Source organism: Opisthocomus hoazin, chromosome 35, assembly GCF_030867145.1.
Source record: "Opisthocomus hoazin isolate bOpiHoa1 chromosome 35, bOpiHoa1.hap1, whole genome shotgun sequence".
Lineage (NCBI taxonomy): Eukaryota > Metazoa > Chordata > Aves > Opisthocomiformes > Opisthocomidae > Opisthocomus > Opisthocomus hoazin.
This window is the reverse complement of record NC_134448.1, coordinates 859,575-881,749: the sequence shown is the minus strand read 5'-3', so window position 1 is coordinate 881,749 and position 22,175 is coordinate 859,575.

The following is a 22,175-nucleotide window of genomic DNA, read 5'->3' as shown; positions in this document are numbered from 1 at the left end:
CGCACAGAGGCACAGAGACTGGGGCTGCTTGCTTGTCTTGCACCTCAAACTTTCAACGTAGGCTGGTAATTTGGAGGTCCCTGCCAGGTTCCTTTCGCACCACTGCTCTGAGAGTGTGAACGTCTGCAGATAGCTGGCAGCCAGAAGGGGCTAGCCTGGAAAGCTGTTGCTCAGCCTCATCTGCCCATGGCACTGCTCACACAGAGGCACAGAACCTGGGGCTGCTTGCTTGTCTTGCACCTCAAACTTCAAACGTAGACTGGAAATGGGGAGGTTCCTGCCAGGCTCCTTTCGCAGCCCTGCTCTGAGAATGTGAACGTCTTCAGATAGTTGTTAGCCAGAAGGGGCTAGCCTGGAAAGCTGTTGCTCAGCCTCATCTGCTCATGGCACTGCTCGCACAGAAGCACAGAGACTGGGGCTGCTTGCTTGTCTTGCCACCTCAAACTTCTAAAGCATCTTATGTTGTCCATGCAGGGCGCCTCCGGTAGCCCTACTCTGAGAATGCAAACGTCTGCAGATAGCTGGGAGCCAGAAGGGGCTAGCCTGGAAAGATGTTGCTCAGCCTCGTCTGCGCATATCACTGCTCGCACAGAGGCACAGAGACTGGGGCTGCTTGCTTGTCTTGCCACCTCAAACTTCCAACGTAGACTGGAAATGGGGGGGGTCCCTGCCAGGCTCCTTTCCCAGCCCTGCTCCGAAAATGCGAACGTCTGCAGATAGCTGGCAGCCAGAAAGAGCTAGCCTGGAAAGCTGTTGTTCAGCCTCATCTGCCCATGGCACCGCTCACACAGAGGCACAGAACCTGGAGCTGCTTGCTTGTCTTGCCACCTCAAACTTCAAACGTTGACTGGAAATGGGGGGTACCTGCCAGGATACTTTCGCAGCCCTGCTCCGAAAATGCGAACGTCTGCATAGAGCTGGCAGCCTGAAGGGGCTAGCCTGGAAAGCTGTTGCTCAGCCTCATCTGCCCATGGCACTGCTCGCACAGAGGCACAGAGACTGGGGCTGCTTGCTTCTCTTGCCACATCAAATTTCAAACTTATACTGGAAATGGGGAGGTCCCTGTTAGGCTCCTTTAGCAGCCCTGCTCCGAAAATGCGAACGTCTGCAGATAGCTGGCAGCCAGAAAGGGCTAGCCTGGAAAGCTGTTGCTCAGCCTCATCTGCCCATGGCACTGCTCACACAGAGGCACAGAGACTGGGGCTGCTTGCTTGTCTTGCCACCTCAAACTTCAAACGTAGACTGGAAATGGGGGGGGTCCCTGCCACGCTCCTTTGGCAGCCCTGCTCCAAAAATGCGAACGTCTGCAGATAGCTGGAAGCCAAAAAGGGCTGGCCTGGAAAGCTGTTGCTCAGCCTCATCTGCACACGGCACTGCTCGCACAGAGGCACAGAACCTGGGGCTGCTTGCTTGTCTTGCCACCTCAAACATTTAAAGCATCTTATGTTGTCCGTGCCTTGGGCCTCCAGTAGCCCTACTCTGAGAATGTGAACGTCTGCAGATAGCTGGCAGCCAGAAGGGGCTAGCCTGGAAATTGTTGCTCAGCCTCGTCTGCGCATAGCACTGCTCGCACAGAGACACAGAGACTGGGGCTGCTTGCTTGTCTTGCCACCTCAAACTTCCAACGTAGACTGGAAATGGGGGGGTCCCTGCCAGTCTCCTTTCCCAGCCCTGCTCTGAGAATGTGAACGTCTGCAGATAGCTGGCAGCCAGAAGGGGCTAGCCTGGAAAGCTGTTGCTCAGCCTCTTCTGCCCATGGCACTGCTCACACAGAGGCACAGAACCTGGGGCTGCTTGCTTGTCTTGCCACCTCAAACTTCAAACGTTAACTGGAAATGAGGGGTACCTGTCAAGATACTTTCGCAGCCCTGCTCCGAAAATGCGAACGTCTGCAGATAGTTGTTAGCCAGAAGGGGCTAGCCTGGAAAGCTGTTGCTCAGCCTCATCTGCCCATGGCACTGCTTGCACAGAGGCACAGAGACTGGGGCTGCTTGCTTGTCTTGTCATCTCAAACTTCCAAGGTACACTGGAAATGAGGGGGGTCCCTGCCAGACTCCTTTCCCAGCCATGCTCCGAAAACGTGAACGTCTGCAGATAGGTGGCAGCCAGAAAGGGCTGGCCTGGAAAGCTGTTGCTCATCCTAATCTGCCCATGGCACTGCTCGCACAGAGGCACAGAGACTGGGGCTGCTTGCTTGTCTTGCCACCTCAAACTTCAAACGTAACTTATGTTCTCTGTCCTGGGCGCCTCCGGTAGCCCTGCTCTGAGAATGCGAACGTCTGCAGATAGCTGGCAGCCAGAAGGAGCTAGCCTGGAAAGCTGTTGTTCAGCCTCATCTGCCCATGGCACCGCTCACACAGAGGCACAGAACCTGGAGCTGGTTGCTTGTCTTGCCACCTCAAACTTCAAACGTTGACTGGAAATGGGGGGTGCCTGCCAGGCTCCTTTCCCAGCCCTGCTCCGAAAATGCGAACGTCTGCAGATAGCTGGCAGCCTGAAGGGGCTAGCCTGGAAAGCTGTTGCTCAGCCTCATCTGCCCATGGCACTGCTCACACAGAGGCACAGAACCTGGGGCTGCTTGCTTGTCTTGCACCTCAAACTTCAAACGTAGACTGGAAATGGGGAGGTTCCTGCCAGGCTCCTTTCGCAGCACTGCTCTGAGAATGTGAACGTCTTCAGATAGTTTTTAGCCAGAAGGGGCTAGCCTGGAAAGCTGTTGCTCAGCCCCATCTGCCCATGGCACTGCTCGCACAGAAGCACAGAGACTGGGGCTGCTTGCTTGTCTTGCCACCTCAAACTTCTAAAGCATCTTATGTTGTCCATGCAGGGCGCCTCCGGTAGCCCTACTCTGAGAATGCGAACGTCTGCAGATAGCTGGGAGCCAGAAGGGGCTATGCTGGAAAGCTGTTGCTCAGCCTCATCTGCACATCGCACTGCTCGCACAGAGGCACAGAGACTGGGGCTGCTTGCTTGTCTTGCCACCTCAAACTTCAAACGTAGACTGGAAATGGGGGGGGTCCCTGCCACGCTCCTTTGGCAGCCCTGCTTCAAAAATGCGAACGTCTGCAGATAGCTGGCAGCCAGAAAGGGCTGGCCTGGAAAGCTGTTGCTCAGCCTCATCTGCCCATGGCACTGCTCGCACAGAGGCACAGAGAGTGGGGCTGCTTGCTTGTTTTTCCACCTCAAACTTGAAACGTAACTTATGTTGTCCGTGCCTTGGGCCTCCAGTAGCCCTGCTCTGAGAATGCGAACGTCTGCAGATAGCTGGCAGCCAGAAGGGGCTAGCCTGGAAAGCTGTTGCTCAGCCTCATCTGCACATCGCACTGCTCGCACAGAGGCACAGAACCTGGGACTGCTTGCTTGTCTTGCCACCTCAAACATTTAAAGCATCTTATGTTGTCCGTGCACTGCGCCTCCGGTAGCCCTACTCTGAGAATGTGAACGTCTGCAGATAGCTGGCAGCCAGAAGGGGCTAGCCTGGAAAGTGTTGCTCAGCCTCGTCTGCGCATAGCACTGCTCGCACAGAGACACAGAGACTGGGGCTGCTTGCTTGTCTTGCCACCTCAAACTTCCAACGTAGACTGGAAATGGGGGGGTCCCTGCCAGTCTCCTTTCCCAGCCCTGCTCTGAGAATGTGAACGTCTGCAGATAGCTGGCAGCCAGAAGGGGCTAGCCTGGAAAGCTGTTGCTCAGCCTCTTCTGCCCATGGCACTGCTCACACAGAGGCACAGAACCTGGGGCTGCTTGCTTGTCTTGCCACCTCAAACTTCAAACGTTAACTGGAAATGAGGGGTACCTGTCAAGATACTTTCGCAGCCCTGCTCCGAAAATGCGAACGTCTGCAGATAGTTGTCAGCCAGAAGGGGCTAGCCTGGAAAGCTGTTGCTCAGCCTCATCTGCCCATGGCACTGCTCGCACAGAGGCACAGAGACTGGGGCTGCTTGCTTGTCTTGCCACCTCAAACTTCTAAAGCATCTTATGTTGTCCATGCAGGGCGCCTCCGGTAGAACTACTCTGAGAATGCGAACGTCTGCAGATAGCTGGCAGCCAGAAGGGGCTAGAATGTAAAGCTGTTGCTCAGCCTCGTCTGCGCATAGCACTGCTTACACAGAGGCACAGAGACTGGGGCTGCTTGCTTGTCTTGTCACCTCAAACTTCCAAGGTAGACTGGAAATGAGGGGGGTCCCTGCCAGACTCCTTTCCCAGCCATGCTCCGAAAATGCGAACGTCTGCAGATAGCTGGCAGCCAGAAAGGGCTGGCCTGGAAAGCTGTTGCTCATCCTAATCTGCCCATGGCACTGCTCGCTCAGAGGCACAGAGACTGGGGCTGCTTGCTTCTCTTGCCACCTCAAATTTCAAACTTAGACTGAAAAAGGGGGGGTCCCTGTTAGGCTCCTTTCCCAGCCCTGCTCCAAAAATGCGAACGTCTGCAGATAGCTGGCAGCCAGAAGGGGCTAGCCTGGAAAGCTGTTGCTCAGCCTCATCTGCCCATGGCACTGCTCGCACAGAGGCACAGAGACTGGGGCTGCTTGCTTCTCTTGCAACTTCAAACTTCAAACGTATCTTATGTTGTCCGTGCTGGGCGCCTCCGGTAGCCCTGCTCTGAGAATGCGAACGTCTGCAGATAGCTGGCAGGCAGAAGGGGCTAGCCTGGAAAGCTCTTGCTCAGCCTCATCTGCCCATGGCACTGCTCGCACAGAGTCACAGAGAGTGGGGCTGGTTGCTTGTCTTGCCGACTGAAACTTGAAACGTATATTATGTTCTCCGTGCTGGGCGCCTTCGGTAGAACTGCTCTGAGAATGCGAACGTCTGCAGATAGCTGGCAGCCAGAAAGGGCTGGCCTGGAAAGCTGTTGCTCAGCCTCATCTGCCCATGGCACTGCTCACACAGAGGCACAGAGAGTGGGGCTGCTTGCTTGTCTTGCCACCTCAAACTTCAAACGTAGACTGGAAATGGGGGGGGTCCCTGCCACGCTCCTTTGGCAGCCCTGCTCCAAAAATGCGAACGTCTGCAGATAGCTGGCAGCCAGAAAGGGCTGGCCTGGAAAGCTGTTGCTCAGCCTCATCTGCCCATGGCACTGCTCGCACGAAGGCACAGAGATTGGGGCTGCTTGCTTGTTTTTCCACCTCAAACTTGAAACGTATCTTATGTTGTCCGTGCCTTGGGCCTCCGGTAGCCCTACTCTGAGAATGCGAACGTCTGCAGATAGCTGGCAGCCAGAAGGGGCTAGCCTGGAAAGCTGTTGCTCAGCCTCATCTGCGCATGGCACTGCTCGCACAGAGGCACAGAACCTGGGGCTGCTTGCTTGTCTTGCCACCACAAACTTCTAAAGCATCTTATGTTGTCCGTGCACTGCGCCTCCGGTAGCCCTACTCTGAGAATGTGAACGTCTGCAGATAGCTGGCAGCCAGAAGGGGCTAGATTGGAAAGTGTTGCTCAGCCTCGTCTGCACATAGCACTGCTCGCACAGAGACACAGAGACTGGGGCTGCTTGCTTGTCTTGCCACCTCAAACTTCCAACGTAGACTGGAAATGTGGGGGGTCCCTGCCAGTCTCCTTTCCCAGCCCTGCTCTGAGAATGTGAACGTCTGCAGACAGCTGGCAGCCAGAAGGCGCTAGCCTGGAAAGCTGTTGCTCAGCCTCTTCTGCCCATGGCACTGCTCACACAGAGGCACAGAACCTGGGACTGCTTGCTTGTCTTGCCACCTCAAACTTCAAACGTTGACTGGAAATGGGTGGGTCCCTGCCAGTCTCCTTTCCCAGCCCTGCTCTGACAATGTGAACGTCTGCAGATAGCTGGCAGCCAGAAGGGGCTAGCCTGGAAAGCTGTTGCTCAGCCTCTTCTGCCCATGGCATTGCTCACACAGAGGCACAGAACCTGGGGCTGCTTGCTTGTCTTGCCACCTCAAACTTCAAACGTTGACTGGAAATGAGGGGTACCTGTCAAGATACTTTCGCAGCCCTGCTCCGAAAATGCGAATGTCTGCAGATAGCTGGCAGCCAGAAGGCGCTAGCCTGGAAAGCTGTTGCTCAGCCTCGTCTGCGCATAGCACTGCTCGCACAGAGACACAGAGACTGGGGCTGCTTGCTTGTCTTGCCACCTCAAACTTCCAACGTAGACTGGAAATGGGTGGGTCCCTGCCAGTCTCCTTTCCCAGCCCTGCTCTGACAATGTGAACGTCTGCAGATAGGTGGCAGCCAGAAGGGGCTAGCCTGGAAAGCTGTTGCTCAGCCTCTTCTGCCCATGGCATTGCTCACACAGAGGCACAGAACCTGGGGCTGCTTGCTTGTCTTGCCACCTCAAACTTCAAACGTTGACTGGAAATGCGGGGTACCTGTCAAGATACTTTCGCAGCCCTGCTCCGAAAATGCGAATGTCTGCAGATAGCTGGCAGGCAGAAGGGGCTAGCCTGGAAAGCTGTTGCTCAGCCTCATCGGCCCATGGCACTGCTCACACAGAGGCACAGAACCTGGGGCTGCTTGCTTGTCTTGCCACCTAAAACTTCAAACGTAGACTGAAAATGGGGGGTACCTGCCAGGATACTTTCCCAGCCCTGCTCCGAAAATGCGAACGTCTGCAGATAGCTGGCAGCCAGAAGGGGCTAGCCTGGAAAGCTGTTGCTCAGCCTCATCTGCCCATGGCACTGCTCGCACAGAGGCACAGACTCTGGGGCTGCTTGCTTCTCTTGCAACTTCAAACTTCAAACGTATCTTATGTTGTCCGTGCACTGCGCCTCCGGTAGCCCTACTCTGAGAATGTGAACGTCTGCAGATAGCTGGCAGCCAGAAGGGGCTAGCCTGGAAAGTGTTGCTCAGCCTCGTCTGCGCATGGCACTGCTCGCACAGAGGCACAGAGACTGGGGCTGCTTGCTTGTCTTGCCACCTCAAACTTCCAACCTAGACTGAAAATGGGGGGGGTCCCTGCCTCGCTCCTTTGGCAGCCCTGCTCCAAAAATGCGAACGTCTGCAGATAGCTGGCAGCCAGAAAGGGCTAGCCTGAAAAGTTGTTGCTCAGCCTCATGTGCCCATGGCACTGCTCGCACAGAGGCACAGAGACTGGGGCTGCTTGCTTGTTTTTCTACCTCAAACTTGAAACGTAACTTATGTTGTCTGTGCCTTGGTCCTCCGGTAGCCCTGCTCTGAGAATGCGAACGTCTGCAGATAGCTGGCAGGCAGAAGGGGCTAGCCTGGAAAGCTGTTGCTCAGCCTCATCTGCACACGGCACTGCTCGCACAGAGGCACAGAACCTGGGGCTGCTTGCTTGTCTTGCCACCTCAAACTTCCAACGTAGACTGGAAATGGGGGGTACCTGCCAGGATACTTTCCCAGCCCTGCTCCGAAAATGCGAACGTCTGCAGATAGCTGACAGCCAGAAGGGGCTAGCCTGGAAAGCTGTTGCTCAGCCTCATCTGCCCATGGCACTGCTCGCACAGAGGCACAGAAACTGGGGCTGCTGGGTTGTCTTTCACCTCAAACTTCAAACGTAGACTGGAAATGGGGGGGGTCCCTGCCACGCTCCTTTGGCAGCCCTGCTCCAAAAATGCGAACGTCTGCAGATACCTGGGAGCCAGAAAGGGCTGGCCTGGAAAGCTGTTGCTCAAACTCATCTCCCCATGGCACTGCTCGCACAGAGGCACAGAGACTGGGGCTGCTTGCTTGTCTTGCCACCACAAACTTCTAAAGCATCTTATGTTGTCCATGCAGGGCGCCTCCGGTAGCCCTACTCTGAGAATGCGAACGTCTGCAGATAGCTGGGAGCCAGAAGGGGCTAGCCTGGAAAGCTGTTGCTCAGCCTCCTCTGCGCATAGCACTGCTTGCACAGAGGCACAGAGACTGGGGCTGCTTGCTTGTCTTGCCACCTCAAACTTCAAACGTAGACTGGAAATGGGGGGGGTCCCTGCCACGCTCCTTTGGCAGCCCTGCTTCAAAAATGCGAACGTCTGCAGATAGCTGGCAGCCAGAAAGGGCTGGCCTGGAAAGCTGTTGCTCAGCCTCATCTGCCCATGGCACTGCTCGCACAGAGGCACAGAGAGTGGGGCTGCTTGCTTGTTTTTCCACCTCAAACTTGAAACGTAACTTATGTTGTCCGTGCCTTGGGCCTCCAGTAGCCCTGCTCTGAGAATGCGAACGTCTGCAGATAGCTGGCAGCCAGAAGGGGCTAGCCTGGAAAGCTGTTGCTCAGCCTCATCTGCACATCGCACTGCTCGCACAGAGGCACAGAACCTGGGGCTGCTTGCTTGTCTTGCCACCTCAAACATTTAAAGCATCTTATGTTGTCCGTGCACTGCGCCTCCGGTAGCCCTACTCTGAGAATGTGAACGTCTGCAGATAGCTGGCAGCCAGAAGGGGCTAGCCTGGAAAGTGTTGCTCAGCCTCGTCTGCGCATAGCACTGCTCGCACAGAGACACAGAGACTGGGGCTGCTTGCTTGTCTTGCCACCTCAAACTTCCAACGTAGACTGGAAATGGGGGGTCCCTGCCAGTCTCCTTTCCCAGCCCTGCTCTGAGAATGTGAACGTCTGCAGATAGCTGGCAGCCAGAAGGGGCTAGCCTGGAAAGCTGTTGCTCAGCCTCTTCTGCCCATGGCACTGCTCACACAGAGGCACAGAACCTGGGGCTGCTTGCTTGTCTTGCTACCTCAAACTTCAAACGTTAACTGGAAATGAGGGGTACCTGTCAAGATACTTTCGCAGCCCTGCTCCGAAAATGCGAACGTCTGCAGATAGTTGTCAGCCAGAAGGGGCTAGCCTGGAAAGCTGTTGCTCAGCCTCATCTGCCCATGGCACTGCTCGCACAGAGGCACAGAGACTTGGGCTGCTTGCTTGTCTTGCCACCTCAAACTTCTAAAGCATCTTATGTTGTCCATGCAGGGCGCCTCCGGTAGAACTACTCTGAGAATGCGAACGTCTGCAGATAGCTGGCAGCCAGAAGGGGCTAGAATGTAAAGCTGTTGCTCAGCCTCGTCTGCGCATAGCACTGCTTACACAGAGGCACAGAGACTGGGGCTGCTTGCTTGTCTTGTCACCTCAAACTTCCAAGGTAGACTGGAAATGAGGGGGGTCCCTGCCAGACTCCTTTCCCAGCCATGCTCCGAAAATGCGAACGTCTGCAGATAGCTGGCAGCCAGAAAGGGCTGGCCTGGAAAGCTGTTGCTCATCCTAATCTGCCCATGGCACTGCTCGCTCAGAGGCACAGAGACTGGGGCTGCTTGCTTGTCTTGCCACCTCAAACTTCAAATGTAACTTATGTTCTCTGTCCTGGGCGCCTCCGGTAGCCCTGCTCTGAGAATGCGAACGTCTGCAGATAGCTGGCAGCCAGAAGGAGCTATCCTGGAAAGCTGTTGTTCAGCCTCATCTGCCCATGGCACCGCTCACACAGAGGCACAGAACCTGGAGCTGGTTGCTTGTCTTGCCACCTCAAACTTCAAACGTTGACTGGAAATGGGGGGTGCCTGCCAGGATACTTTCGCAGCCCTGCTCCGAAAATGCGAACGTCTGCAGATAGCTGGCAGCCTGAAGGGGCTAGCCTGGAAAGCTGTTGCTCAGCCTCATCTGCCCATGGCACTGCTCGCACAGAGGCACAGAGACTGGGGCTGCTTGCTTCTCTTGCCACCTCAAATTTCAAACTTAGACTGAAAAAGGGGGGGTCCCTGTTAGGCTCCTTTCCCAGCCCTGCTCCAAAAATGCGAACGTCTCTAGATAGCTGGCAGCCAGAAGGGGCTAGCCTGGAAAGCTGTTGCTCAGCCTCATCTGCCCATGGCACTGCTCGCACAGAGGCACAGAGACTGGGGCTGCTTGCTTCTCTTGCAACTTCAAACTTCAAACGTATCTTATGTTGTCCGTGCTGGGCGCCTCCGGTAGCCCTGCTCTGAGAATGCGAACGTCTGCAGATAGCTGGCAGGCAGAAGGGGCTAGCCTGGAAAGCTCTTGCTCAGCCTCATCTGCCCATGGCACTGCTCGCACAGAGTCACAGAGAGTGGGGCTGGTTGCTTGTCTTGCCGACTGAAACTTGAAACGTATATTATGTTCTCCGTGCTGGGCGCCTTCGGTAGAACTGCTCTGAGAATGCGAACGTCTGCAGATAGCTGGCAGCCAGAAAGGGCTGGCCTGGAAAGCTGTTGCTCAGCCTCATCTGCCCATGGCACTGCTCACACAGAGGCACAGAGAGTGGGGCTGCTTGCTTGTCTTGCCACCTCAAACTTCAAACGTAGACTGGAAATGGGGGGGGTCCCTGCCACGCTCCTTTGGCAGCCCTGCTCCAAAAATGCGAACGTCTGCAGATAGCTGGCAGCCAGAAAGGGCTGGCCTGGAAAGCTGTTGCTCAGCCTCATCTGCCCATGGCACTGCTCGCACGAAGGCACAGAGATTGGGGCTGCTTGCTTGTTTTTCCACCTCAAACTTGAAACGTATCTTATGTTGTCCGTGCCTTGGGCCTCCGGTAGCCCTACTCTGAGAATGCGAACGTCTGCAGATAGCTGGCAGCCAGAAGGGGCTAGCCTGGAAAGCTGTTGCTCAGCCTCATCTGCGCATGGCACTGCTCGCACAGAGGCACAGAACCTGGGGCTGCTTGCTTGTCTTGCCACCACAAACTTCTAAAGCGTCTTATGTTGTCCGTGCACTGCGCCTCCGGTAGCCCTACTCTGAGAATGTGAACGTCTGCAGATAGCTGGCAGCCAGAAGGGGCTAGATTGGAAAGTGTTGCTCAGCCTCGTCTGCACATAGCACTGCTCGCACAGAGACACAGAGACTGGGGCTGCTTGCTTGTCTTGCCACCTCAAACTTCCAACGTAGACTGGAAATGTGGGGGGTCCCTGCCAGTCTCCTTTCCCAGCCCTGCTCTGAGAATGTGAACGTCTGCAGACAGCTGGCAGCCAGAAGGCGCTAGCCTGGAAAGCTGTTGCTCAGCCTCATCTGCCCATGGCACTGCTCACACAGAGGCACAGAACCTGGGACTGCTTGCTTGTCTTGCCACCTCAAACTTCAAACGTTGACTGGAAATGGGTGGGTCCCTGCCAGTCTCCTTTCCCAGCCCTGCTCTGACAATGTGAACGTCTGCAGATAGCTGGCAGCCAGAAGGGGCTAGCCTGGAAAGCTGTTGCTCAGCCTCTTCTGCCCATGGCATTGCTCACACAGAGGCACAGAACCTGGGGCTGCTTGCTTGTCTTGCCACCTCAAACTTCAAACGTTGACTGGAAATGAGGGGTACCTGTCAAGATACTTTCGCAGCCCTGCTCCGAAAATGCGAATGTCTGCAGATAGCTGGCAGCCAGAAGGCGCTAGCCTGGAAAGCTGTTGCTCAGCCTCGTCTGCGCATAGCACTGCTCGCACAGAGACACAGAGACTGGGGCTGCTTGCTTGTCTTGCCACCTCAAACTTCCAACGTAGACTGGAAATGGGTGGGTCCCTGCCAGTCTCCTTTCCCAGCCCTGCTCTGACAATGTGAACGTCTGCAGATAGGTGGCAGCCAGAAGGGGCTAGCCTGGAAAGCTGTTGCTCAGCCTCTTCTGCCCATGGCATTGCTCACACAGAGGCACAGAACCTGGGGCTGCTTGCTTGTCTTGCCACCTCAAACTTCAAACGTTGACTGGAAATGCGGGGTACCTGTCAAGATACTTTCGCAGCCCTGCTCCGAAAATGCGAATGTCTGCAGATAGCTGGCAGGCAGAAGGGGCTAGCCTGGAAAGCTGTTGCTCAGCCTCATCGGCCCATGGCACTGCTCACACAGAGGCACAGAACCTGGGGCTGCTTGCTTGTCTTGCCACCTAAAACTTCAAACGTAGACTGAAAATGGGGGGTACCTGCCAGGATACTTTCCCAGCCCTGCTCCGAAAATGCGAACGTCTGCAGATAGCTGGCAGCCAGAAGGGGCTAGCCTGGAAAGCTGTTGCTCAGCCTCATCTGCCCATGGCACTGCTCGCACAGAGGCACAGACTCTGGGGCTGCTTGCTTCTCTTGCAACTTCAAACTTCAAAAGTATCTTATGTTGTCCGTGCACTGCGCCTCCGGTAGCCCTACTCTGAGAATGTGAACGTCTGCAGATAGCTGGCAGCCAGAAGGGGCTAGCCTGGAAAGTGTTGCTCAGCCTCGTCTGCGCATGGCACTGCTCGCACAGAGGCACAGAGACTGGGGCTGCTTGCTTGTCTTGCCACCTCAAACTTCCAACCTAGACTGAAAATGGGGGGGGTCCCTGCCTCGCTCCTTTGGCAGCCCTGCTCCAAAAATGCGAACGTCTGCAGATAGGTGGCAGCCAGAAAGGGCTAGCCTGAAAAGTTGTTGCTCAGCCTCATGTGCCCATGGCACTGCTCGCACAGAGGCACAGAGACTGGGGCTGCTTGCTTGTTTTTCTACCTCAAACTTGAAACGTAACTTATGTTGTCCGTGCCTTGGTCCTCCGGTAGCCCTGCTCTGAGAATGCGAACGTCTGCAGATAGCTGGCAGGCAGAAGGGGCTAGCCTGGAAAGCTGTTGCTCAGCCTCATCTGCACACGGCACTGCTCGCACAGAGGCACAGAACCTGGGGCTGCTTGCTTGTCTTGCCACCTCAAACTTCCAACGTAGACTGGAAATGGGGGGTACCTGCCAGGATACTTTCCCAGCCCTGCTCCGAAAATGCGAACGTCTGCAGATAGCTGACAGCCAGAAGGGGCTAGCCTGGAAAGCTGTTGCTCAGCCTCATCTGCACATCGCACTGCTCGCACAGAGGCACAGAAACTGGGGCTGCTGGGTTGTCTTTCACCTCAAACTTCAAACGTAGACTGGAAATGGGGGGGGTCCCTGCCACGCTCCTTTGGCAGCCCTGATCCAAAAATGCGAACGTCTGCAGATAGCTGGCAGCCAGAAAGGTCTAGCCTGGAAAGCTGTTGCTCAGCCTCATCTGCCCATGGCAGTGCTCGCACAGAGGCACAGAGACTGGGGCTGCTTGCTTGTTTTTCCACCTCAAACTTGAAACGTAACTTATGTTGTCCGTGCCTTGGGCCTCCGGTAGCCCTGCTCTGAGAATGCGAACGTCTGCAGATAGCTGGCAGGCAGAAGGGGCTAGCCTGGAAAGCTGTTGCTCAGCCTCATCTGCACACGGCACTGCTCGCACAGAGGCACAGAACCTGGGACTGCTTGCTTGTCTTGCCACCTCAAACTTCCAACGTAGACTGGAAATGGCGGGGGTCCCTGCCAAGTTCTTTTCGCAGCCCTGCTCCGAAAATGCGAACGTCTGCAGATAGCTGGCAGCCAGAAAGGGCTGGCCTGGAAAGCTGTTGCTCAGCCTCATCTGCCCATGGCACTGCTCGCACAGAGTCACAGAGAGTGGGGCTGCTTGCTTGTCTTGCCAACTGAAACTTGAAACGTAAATTATGTTCTCCCTGCTGGGCGGCGTCGGTAGACCTGCTCTGAGAATGCGAACGTCTGCAGATAGCTGGCAGCCAGAAAGGTCTGGCCTTTAAAGCTGTTGCTCAGCCTCATCTACACATGGCACTTCTCGCACAGAGGCACAGAGACTGGGGCTGCTTGCTTCTCTTGCAACTTCAAACTTCAAACGTATCTTATGTTGTCCGTGCTGGGCGCGTCCGGTAGCCCTGCTCTTAGAATGCGAACGTCTGCAGAGAGCTGGCAGCCAGAAGGGGCTAGCCTGGAAAACTCTTGCTCAGCCTCATCTGCCCATGGCACTGCTCGCACAGAGTCACAGAGAGTGGGGCTGCTTGCTTGTCTTGCCGACTGAAACTTGAAACGTAAATTATGTTCTCCGTGCTGGGCGCATTCGGTAGCCCTGCTCTGAGAATGCGAACGTCTGCAGATAGCTGGCAGCCAGAAGGGGCTAGTCTGGAAAGCTGTTGCTCAGCCTCATCTGCACACGGCACTGCTCGCACAGAGACACAGAACCTGGGGCTGCTTGCTTGTCTTGCCAGCTCAAACTTCCAACGTAGACTGGAAATGGGGGGGTCCCTGCCAGAATACTTTCCCAGCCCTGCTCCGAAAATGAGAACGTCTGCAGATAGCTGACAGGCAGAAGGGGCTAGCCTGGAAAGCTTTTGCTCAGCCTCATCTGCCCATGGCACTGCTCGCACAGAGGCACAGAACCTGGTGCTGCTTGCTTGTCTTTCACCTCAAACTTCAAACGTAGACTGGAAATGGGGGGGGGTCCCTGCCACGCTCCTTTGGCAGCCCTGCTCCAAAAATGCGAACGTCTGCAGATACCTGGGAGCCAGAAAGGGCTGGCCTGGAAAGCTGTTGCTCAAACTCATCTCCCCATGGCACTGCTCGCACAGAGGCACAGAGACTGGGGCTGCTTGCTTCTCTTGCCACCACAAACTTCTAAAGCATCTTATGTTGTCCGTGCACTGCGCCTCCGGTAGCCCTACTCTGAGAATGTGAACGTCTGCAGATAGCTGGCAGCCAGAAGGGGCTAGCCTGGAAAGTGTTGCTCAGCCTCGTCTGCGCATAGCACTGCTCGCACAGAGACACAGAGACTGGGGCTGCTTGCTTGTCTTGCCACCTCAAACTTCAAACGTTGACTGGAAATGAGGGGTACCTGCCAGGATACTTTCGCAGCCCTGCTCCGAAAATGCGAACGTCTGCAGATAGCTTACAGCCAGAAAGGACTAGCCTGGAAAGCTGTTGCTCAGCCTCATCGGCCCATGGCACTGCTCACACAGAGGCACAGAACCTGGGGCTGCTTGCTTGTCTTGCCACCTCAAACTTCAAACGTAGACTGGAAATGGGGGGTACCTGCCAGGATACTTTCCCAGCCCTGCTCTGAAAATGCGAACGTCTGCAGATAGCTGGCAGGCAGAAGAGGCTAGCCTGGAAAGCTGTTGCTCAGCCTCATCTGCCCATGGCACTGCTCGCACAGAGGCACAGAGACTGGGGCTGCTTGCTTTTCTTGCGACCTCAAATTTCAAACGTAGACTGGAAATGGGGAGGTCCCTGCCAGGCTCCTTTCCCAGCCCTGCTCCAAAAATGCGAACGTCTGCAGATAGCTGGCAGCCAGAAGGGGCTAGCCTGGAAAGCTGTTGCTCAGCCTCATCTGCCCATGGCACTGCTCGCACAGAGGCACAGACTTTGGGGCTGCTTGATTCTCTTGCAACTTCAGACTTCAAAAGTATCTTATGTTGTCCGTGCTGGGCGCCTCCGGTAGGCCTGCTCTTAGAATGCGAACGTCTGCAGAGAGCTGGCAGCCAGAAGGGGCTAGCCTGGAAAGCTGTTGCTCAGCCTCATCTGCCCATGGCACTGCTCGCACATAGGCACAGAGAGTGGGGCTGCTTGCTTGTCTTGCCAACTGAAACTTGAAACGTAAATTATGTTCTCCCTGCTGGGCGGCTTCGGTAGCCCTGCTCTGAGAATGCGAACGTCTGCAGATAGCTGGCAGCCAGAAAGGGCTAGCCTGGAAAGCTTTTGCTCAGCCTCATCTGCCCATGGCACTGCTCACACAGAGGCACAGAGACTGGGGCTGCTTGCTTGTCTTGCCACCTCAAACTTCCAACGTAGACTGGAAATGGGGGGGGTCCCTGCCACGCTCCTTTGGCAGCCCTGCTCCAAAAATGCGAACGTCTGCAGATAGCTGGCAGCCAGAAGGGGCTAGCCTGGAAAGCTGTTGCTCAGCCTCATCTGCCCATGGCACTGCTCGCACAGAGGCACAGAGACTGGGGATGCTTGCTTGTCTTGCCACCTCAAACTTCAAACGTAGACTGGAAATGGGGGGGTCCCTGCCAGGTTCCTTTAACAGCCCTGCTCCGAAAATGCGAACGTCTGCAGATAGCTAACAGCCAGAAGGGGCTAGCCTGGAAAGCTGTTGCTCAGCCTCTTCTGCCCATGGCACTGCTCGCACGGATGCACAGAGACTGGGGCTGCTTGCTTGTCTTGCCACCTCAAAGTTCTAAAGCATCTTATGTTGTCCGTGCACTGCGCCTCCGGTAGCCCTGCTCTGAGAATGTGAACGTTTGCAGATAGCTGGCAGCCAGAAGGGGCTAGCCTGGAAAGTGTTGCTCAGCCTCGTCTGCGCATAGCACTGCTCGCACAGAGACACAGAGACTGGGGACGCTTGCTTGTCTTGCCACCTCAAAATTCCAACGTAGACTGGAAATGGGGGGGTCCCTGCCAGGCTCCTTTCCCAGCCCTGCTCTGAGAATGTGAACGTCTGCAGATAGCTGGCAGGCAGAAGGGGCTAGCCTGGAAAGCTGTTGCTCAGCCTCATCTGCCCATGGCACTGCTCGCACAGAAGCACAGAATTTGGGGCTGCTTGATTCTCTTGCAACTTCAAACTTCAAACGTATCTTATGTTTTTCCGTGCTGGGCGCCTCCGGTAGGCCTGCTCTTAGAATGCGAACGTCTGCCGAGAGCTGGCAGCCAGAAGGGGCTAGCCTGGAAAGCTGTTGCTCAGCCTCATCTGCCCATGGCACTGCTCGCACAGAGCCACAGAGAGTGGGGCTGCTTGCTTGTCTTGCCACCTCAAACTTCCAACGTAGAATGGAAATGGGGGGGTCCCTGCCAGGTTCTTTTCGCAGCCCTGCTCCGAAAATGCGAACGTCTGAAGATAGCTGGCAGCCAGAAGAGGCTAGCCTGGAAAGCTGTTGCTCAGCCTCATCTGCCCATGGCACTGCTCGCACACAGGCACAGAAACTGGGGCTGCTTGCTTGTCTTGCACCTCAAACTTCAAACGTAGAAAGAAAATGGGGAGGTCCCTGCCAGTCTCCTTTCCCAGCCCTGTTCTGAGAATGTGAACGTCTGCAGATAGCTGGCAGCCAGAAGGGGCTAGCCTGGAAAGCTGTTGCTCAGCCTCATCTGCCCATGGCACTGCTCGCACATAGGCATAGAGAGTGGGGCTGCTTGCTTGTCTTGCCACCTCAAACTTCCAAGGTAGACTGGAAATGGGGGGGGTCCCTGCCAGGTTCTTTTCGCAGCCCTGCTCCGAAAATGCGAACAACTGCAGATAGTTGGCAGCCAGAAAGAGCTGGCGTGGAAAGCTATAGCTCAGCCTCATCTGCCAATGGCACTGCTCGCAGAGAGTCACAGAGAGTGGGGCTGCTTGCTTGTCTTGCCAACTGAAACTTGAAACGTAAATTATGTTCTCCCTGCTGGGCGGCTTCGGTAGCCCTGCTCTGAGAATGCAAATGTCTGCAGATAGCTGGCTGCCAGAAAGGGCTGGCCTGGAAAGCTGTTGCTCAGCCTCATCTGCCCATGGCACTGCTCGCACAGAGGCACAGAGACTGGGGCTGCTTGCTTGTCTTGCCACCTCAAACTTCTAAAGCATCTTATGTTGTCCATGCAGGGCGCCTCCGGTAGCCCTACTCTGAGAATGCGAACGTCTGCAGATAGCTGGTAGCCAGAAGGGGCTAGCCTGGAAAGCTGTTGCTCAGCCTCATCTGCCCATGGCACTGCTCGCACAGAGGCACAGAGACTGGGGCTGCTTGCTTGTCTTGACACCTCAAACTTCAAACGTAGACTGGAAATGGGGAGGTCCCTGCCAGGCTCCTTTCGTAGCCCTGCTCTGAGAAAGCTAACGTCTGCAGATAGTTGTCAGCCAGAAGAGGCTAGCCTGGAAAGCTGTTGCTCAGCCTCATGTGCTCATGGCACTGCTCGCACAGAGGCACAGAGACTGGGGCTGCTTGCTTGTTTTGCCACCTCAAACTTCTGAAGCATCTTATGTTCTCTGTCCTGGGCGCCTCCGGTAGCCCTGCTCTGAGAATGCGAACGTCTGCAGATAGCTGGCAGCCAGAAGGTGCTAGCCTGGAAAGCTGTTGCTCAGCCTCATCTGCCCATGGCACTGCTCACACAGAGGCACAGAACCTGGGGCTGCTTGCTTGTCTTGCCACCTCAAACTTCAAACGTTGACTGGAAATGAGGGGTACCTGCCAGGATACTTTCGCAGCCCTGCTCCGAAAATGCGAACGTCTGCAGATAGCTTACAGCCAGAAAGGACTAGCCTGGAAAGCTGTTGCTCAGCCTCATCGGCCCATGGCACTGCTCACACAGAGGCACAGAACCTGGGGCTGCTTGCTTGTCTTGCCACCTCAAACTTCAAACGTAGACTGGAAATGGGGGGTACCTGCCAGGATACTTTCCCAGCCCTGCTCTGAAAATGCGAACGTCTGCAGATAGCTGGCAGGCAGAAGAGGCTAGCCTGGAAAGCTGTTGCTCAGCCTCATCTGCCCATGGCACTGCTCGCACAGAGGCACAGAGACTGGGGCTGCTTGCTTTTCTTGCGACCTCAAATTTCAAACGTAGACTGGAAATGGGGAGGTCCCTGCCAGGCTCCTTTCCCAGCCCTGCTCCAAAAATGCGAACGTCTGCAGATAGCTGGCAGCCAGAAGGGGCTAGCCTGGAAAGCTGTTGCTCAGCCTCATCTGCCCATGGCACTGCTCGCACAGAGGCACAGACTTTGGGGCTGCTTGATTCTCTTGCAACTTCAGACTTCAAAAGTATCTTATGTTGTCCGTGCTGGGCGCCTCCGGTAGGCCTGCTCTTAGAATGCGAACGTCTGCAGAGAGCTGGCAGCCAGAAGGGGCTAGCCTGGAAAGCTGTTGCTCAGCCTCATCTGCCCATGGCACTGCTCGCACATAGGCACAGAGAGTGGGGCTGCTTGCTTGTCTTGCCAACTGAAACTTGAAACGTAAATTATGTTCTCCCTGCTGGGCGGCTTCGGTAGCCCTGCTCTGAGAATGCGAACGTCTGCAGATAGCTGGCAGCCAGAAAGGGCTAGCCTGGAAAGCTTTTGCTCAGCCTCATCTGCCCATGGCACTGCTCACACAGAGGCACAGAGACTGGGGCTGCTTGCTTGTCTTGCCACCTCAAACTTCCAACGTATACTGGAAATGGGGGGGGTCCCTGCCACGCTCCTTTGGCAGCCCTGCTCCAAAAATGCGAACGTCTGCAGATAGCTGGCAGCCAGAAGGGGCTAGCCTGGAAAGCTGTTGCTCAGCCTCATCTGCCCATGGCACTGCTCGCACAGAGGCACAGAGACTGGGGATGCTTGCTTGTCTTGCCACCTCAAACTTCAAACGTAGACTGGAAATGGGGGGGTCCCTGCCAGGTTCCTTTAACAGCCCTGCTCCGAAAATGCGAACGTCTGCAGATAGCTAACAGCCAGAAGGGGCTAGCCTGGAAAGCTGTTGCTCAGCCTCTTCTGCCCATGGCACTGCTCGCACGGATGCACAGAGACTGGGGCTGCTTGCTTGTCTTGCCACCTCAAAGTTCTAAAGCATCTTATGTTGTCCGTGCACTGCGCCTCCGGTAGCCCTGCTCTGAGAATGTGAACGTTTGCAGATAGCTGGCAGCCAGAAGGGGCTAGCCTGGAAAGTGTTGCTCAGCCTCGTCTGCGCATAGCACTGCTCGCACAGAGACACAGAGACTGGGGATGCTTGCTTGTCTTGCCACCTCAAAATTCCAACGTAGACTGGAAATGGGGGGGTCCCTGCCAGGCTCCTTTCCCAGCCCTGCTCTGAGAATGTGAACGTCTGCAGATAGCTGGCAGGCAGAAGGGGCTAGCCTGGAAAGCTGTTGCTCAGCCTCATCTGCCCATGGCACTGCTCGCACAGAAGCACAGAATTTGGGGCTGCTTGATTCTCTTGCAACTTCAAACTTCAAACGTATCTTATGTTTTTCCGTGCTGGGCGCCTCCGGTAGGCCTGCTCTTAGAATGCGAACGTCTGCCGAGAGCTGGCAGCCAGAAGGGGCTAGCCTGGAAAGCTGTTGCTCAGCCTCATCTGCCCATGGCACTGCTCGCACATAGGCACAGAGAGTGGGGCTGCTTGCTTGTCTTGCCACTTCAAACTTCCAACGTAGAATGGAAATGGGGGGGTCCCTGCCAGGTTCTTTTCGCAGCCCTGCTCCGAAAATGCGAACGTCTGAAGATAGCTGGCAGCCAGAAATGGCTAGCCTGGAAAGCTGTTGCTCAACCTCATCTGCCCATGGCACTGCTCGCACAGAGGCACAGAGACTGGGGCTGCTTGCTTGTCTTGCCGACTGAAACTTGAAACGTAAATTATGTTCTCCGTGCTGGGCGCCTTCGGTAGCCCTGCTCTGAGAATGCGAACGTCTGCAGATAGCTGGCAGCCAGAAGGGGCTAGCCTGGAAAGCTGTTGCTCAGCCTCATCTGCACACGGCACTGCTCGCACAGAGACACAGAACCTGGGGCTGCTTGCTTGTCTTGCCACCTCAAACTTCCAACGTAGACTGGAAATGGGGGGGGTACCTGCCAGGATACTTTCCCAGCCCTACTCCGAAAATGCGAACGTCTGCAGATAGCTGGCAGCCAGAAGAGGCTAGCCTGGAAAGCTGTTGCTCAGCCTCATCTGCCCATGGCACTGCTCGCACACAGGCACAGAGACTGGGGCTGCTTGCTTGTCTTGCACCTCAAACTTCAAACGTAGAAAGAAAATGGGGAGGTCCCTGCCAGTCTCCTTTCCCAGCCCTGTTCTGAGAATGTGAACGTCTGCAGATAGCTGGCAGCCAGAAGGGGCTAGCCTGGAAAGCTGTTGCTCAGCCTCATCTGCCCATGGCACTGCTCGCACATAGGCATAGAGAGTGGGGCTGCTTGCTTGTCTTGCCACCTCAAACTTCCAAGGTAGACTGGAAATGGGGGGGGTCCCTGCCAGGTTCTTTTCGCAGCCCTGCTCCGAAAATGCGAACAACTGCAGATAGTTGGCAGCCAGAAAGAGCTGGCGTGGAAAGCTATAGCTCAGCCTCATCTGCCAATGGCACTGCTCGCAGAGAGTCACAGAGAGTGGGGCTGCTTGCTTGTCTTGCCAACTGAAACTTGAAACGTAAATTATGTTCTCCCTGCTGGGCGGCTTCGGTAGCCCTGCTCTGAGAATGCGAATGTCTGCAGATAGCTGGCTGCCAGAAAGGGCTGGCCTGGAAAGCTGTTGCTCAGCCTCATCTGCCCATGGCACTGCTCGCACAGAGGCACAGAGACTGGGGCTGCTTGCTTGTCTTGCCACCTCAAACTTCTAAAGCATCTTATGTTGTCCATGCAGGGCGCCTCCGGTAGCCCTACTCTGAGAATGCGAACGTCTGCAGATAGCTGGTAGCCAGAAGGGGCTAGCCTGGAAAGCTGTTGCTCAGCCTCATCTGCCCATGGCACTGCTCGCACAGAGGCACAGAGACTGGGGCTGCTTGCTTGTCTTGACACCTCAAACTTCAAACGTAGACTGGAAATGGGGAGGTCCCTGCCAGGCTCCTTTCGTAGCCCTGCTCTGAGAAAGCTAACGTCTGCAGATAGTTGTCAGCCAGAAGAGGCTAGCCTGGAAAGCTGTTGCTCAGCCTCATGTGCTCATGGCACTGCTCGCACAGAGGCACAGAGACTGGGGCTGCTTGCTTGTTTTGCCACCTCAAACTTCTGAAGCATCTTATGTTCTCTGTCCTGGGCGCCTCCGGTAGCCCTGCTCTGAGAATGCGAACGTCTGCAGATAGCTGGCAGCCAGAAGGTGCTAGCCTGGAAAGCTGTTGCTCAGCCTCATCTGCCCATGGCACTGCTCACACAGAGGCACAGAACCTGGGGCTGCTTGCTTGTCTTGCCACCTCAAACTTCAAACGTTGACTGGAAATGAGGGGTACCTGCCAGGATACTTTCGCAGCCCTGCTCCGAAAATGCGAACGTCTGCAGATATCTGGCAGCCAGGAAGGGCTAGCCTGCAAAGCTGTTGCTCAGCCTCATCTGCCCATGGCACTGCTCACACAGAGGCACAGAGACTGGGGCTGCTTGCTTGTCTTGCCACCTCAAACTTCAAACATAGACTGGAAATGGGGGGGGTCCCTGCCACGCTCCTTTGGCAGCCCTGCTCCAAAAATGCGAACGTCTGCAGATTGCTGGCAGCCAGAAAGGGCTAGCCTGGAAAGCTGTTGCTCAGCCTCATCTGCCCATGGCATGGCTCGCACAGAGGCACAGAGACTGGGGCTGCTTGCTTGTCTTGCCACCTCAAACTTGAAACGTAACTTATGTTGTCCGTGCCTTGGGCCTCCGGTAGCCCTGCTCTGAGAATGCGAACGTCTGCAGATAGCTGGCAGCCAGATGGGGCTAGCCTGGAAAGCTGTTGCTCATCCTCATCTGCACACGGCACTGCTCGCACAGAGGCACAGACACTGGAGCTGCTTGCTTGTCTTGCCACCTCAAACTTCCAACGTAGACTGGAAACTGGGGGGTACCTGCCAGGATACTTTCCCAGCCCTGCTCCGAAAATGCGAACGTCTGC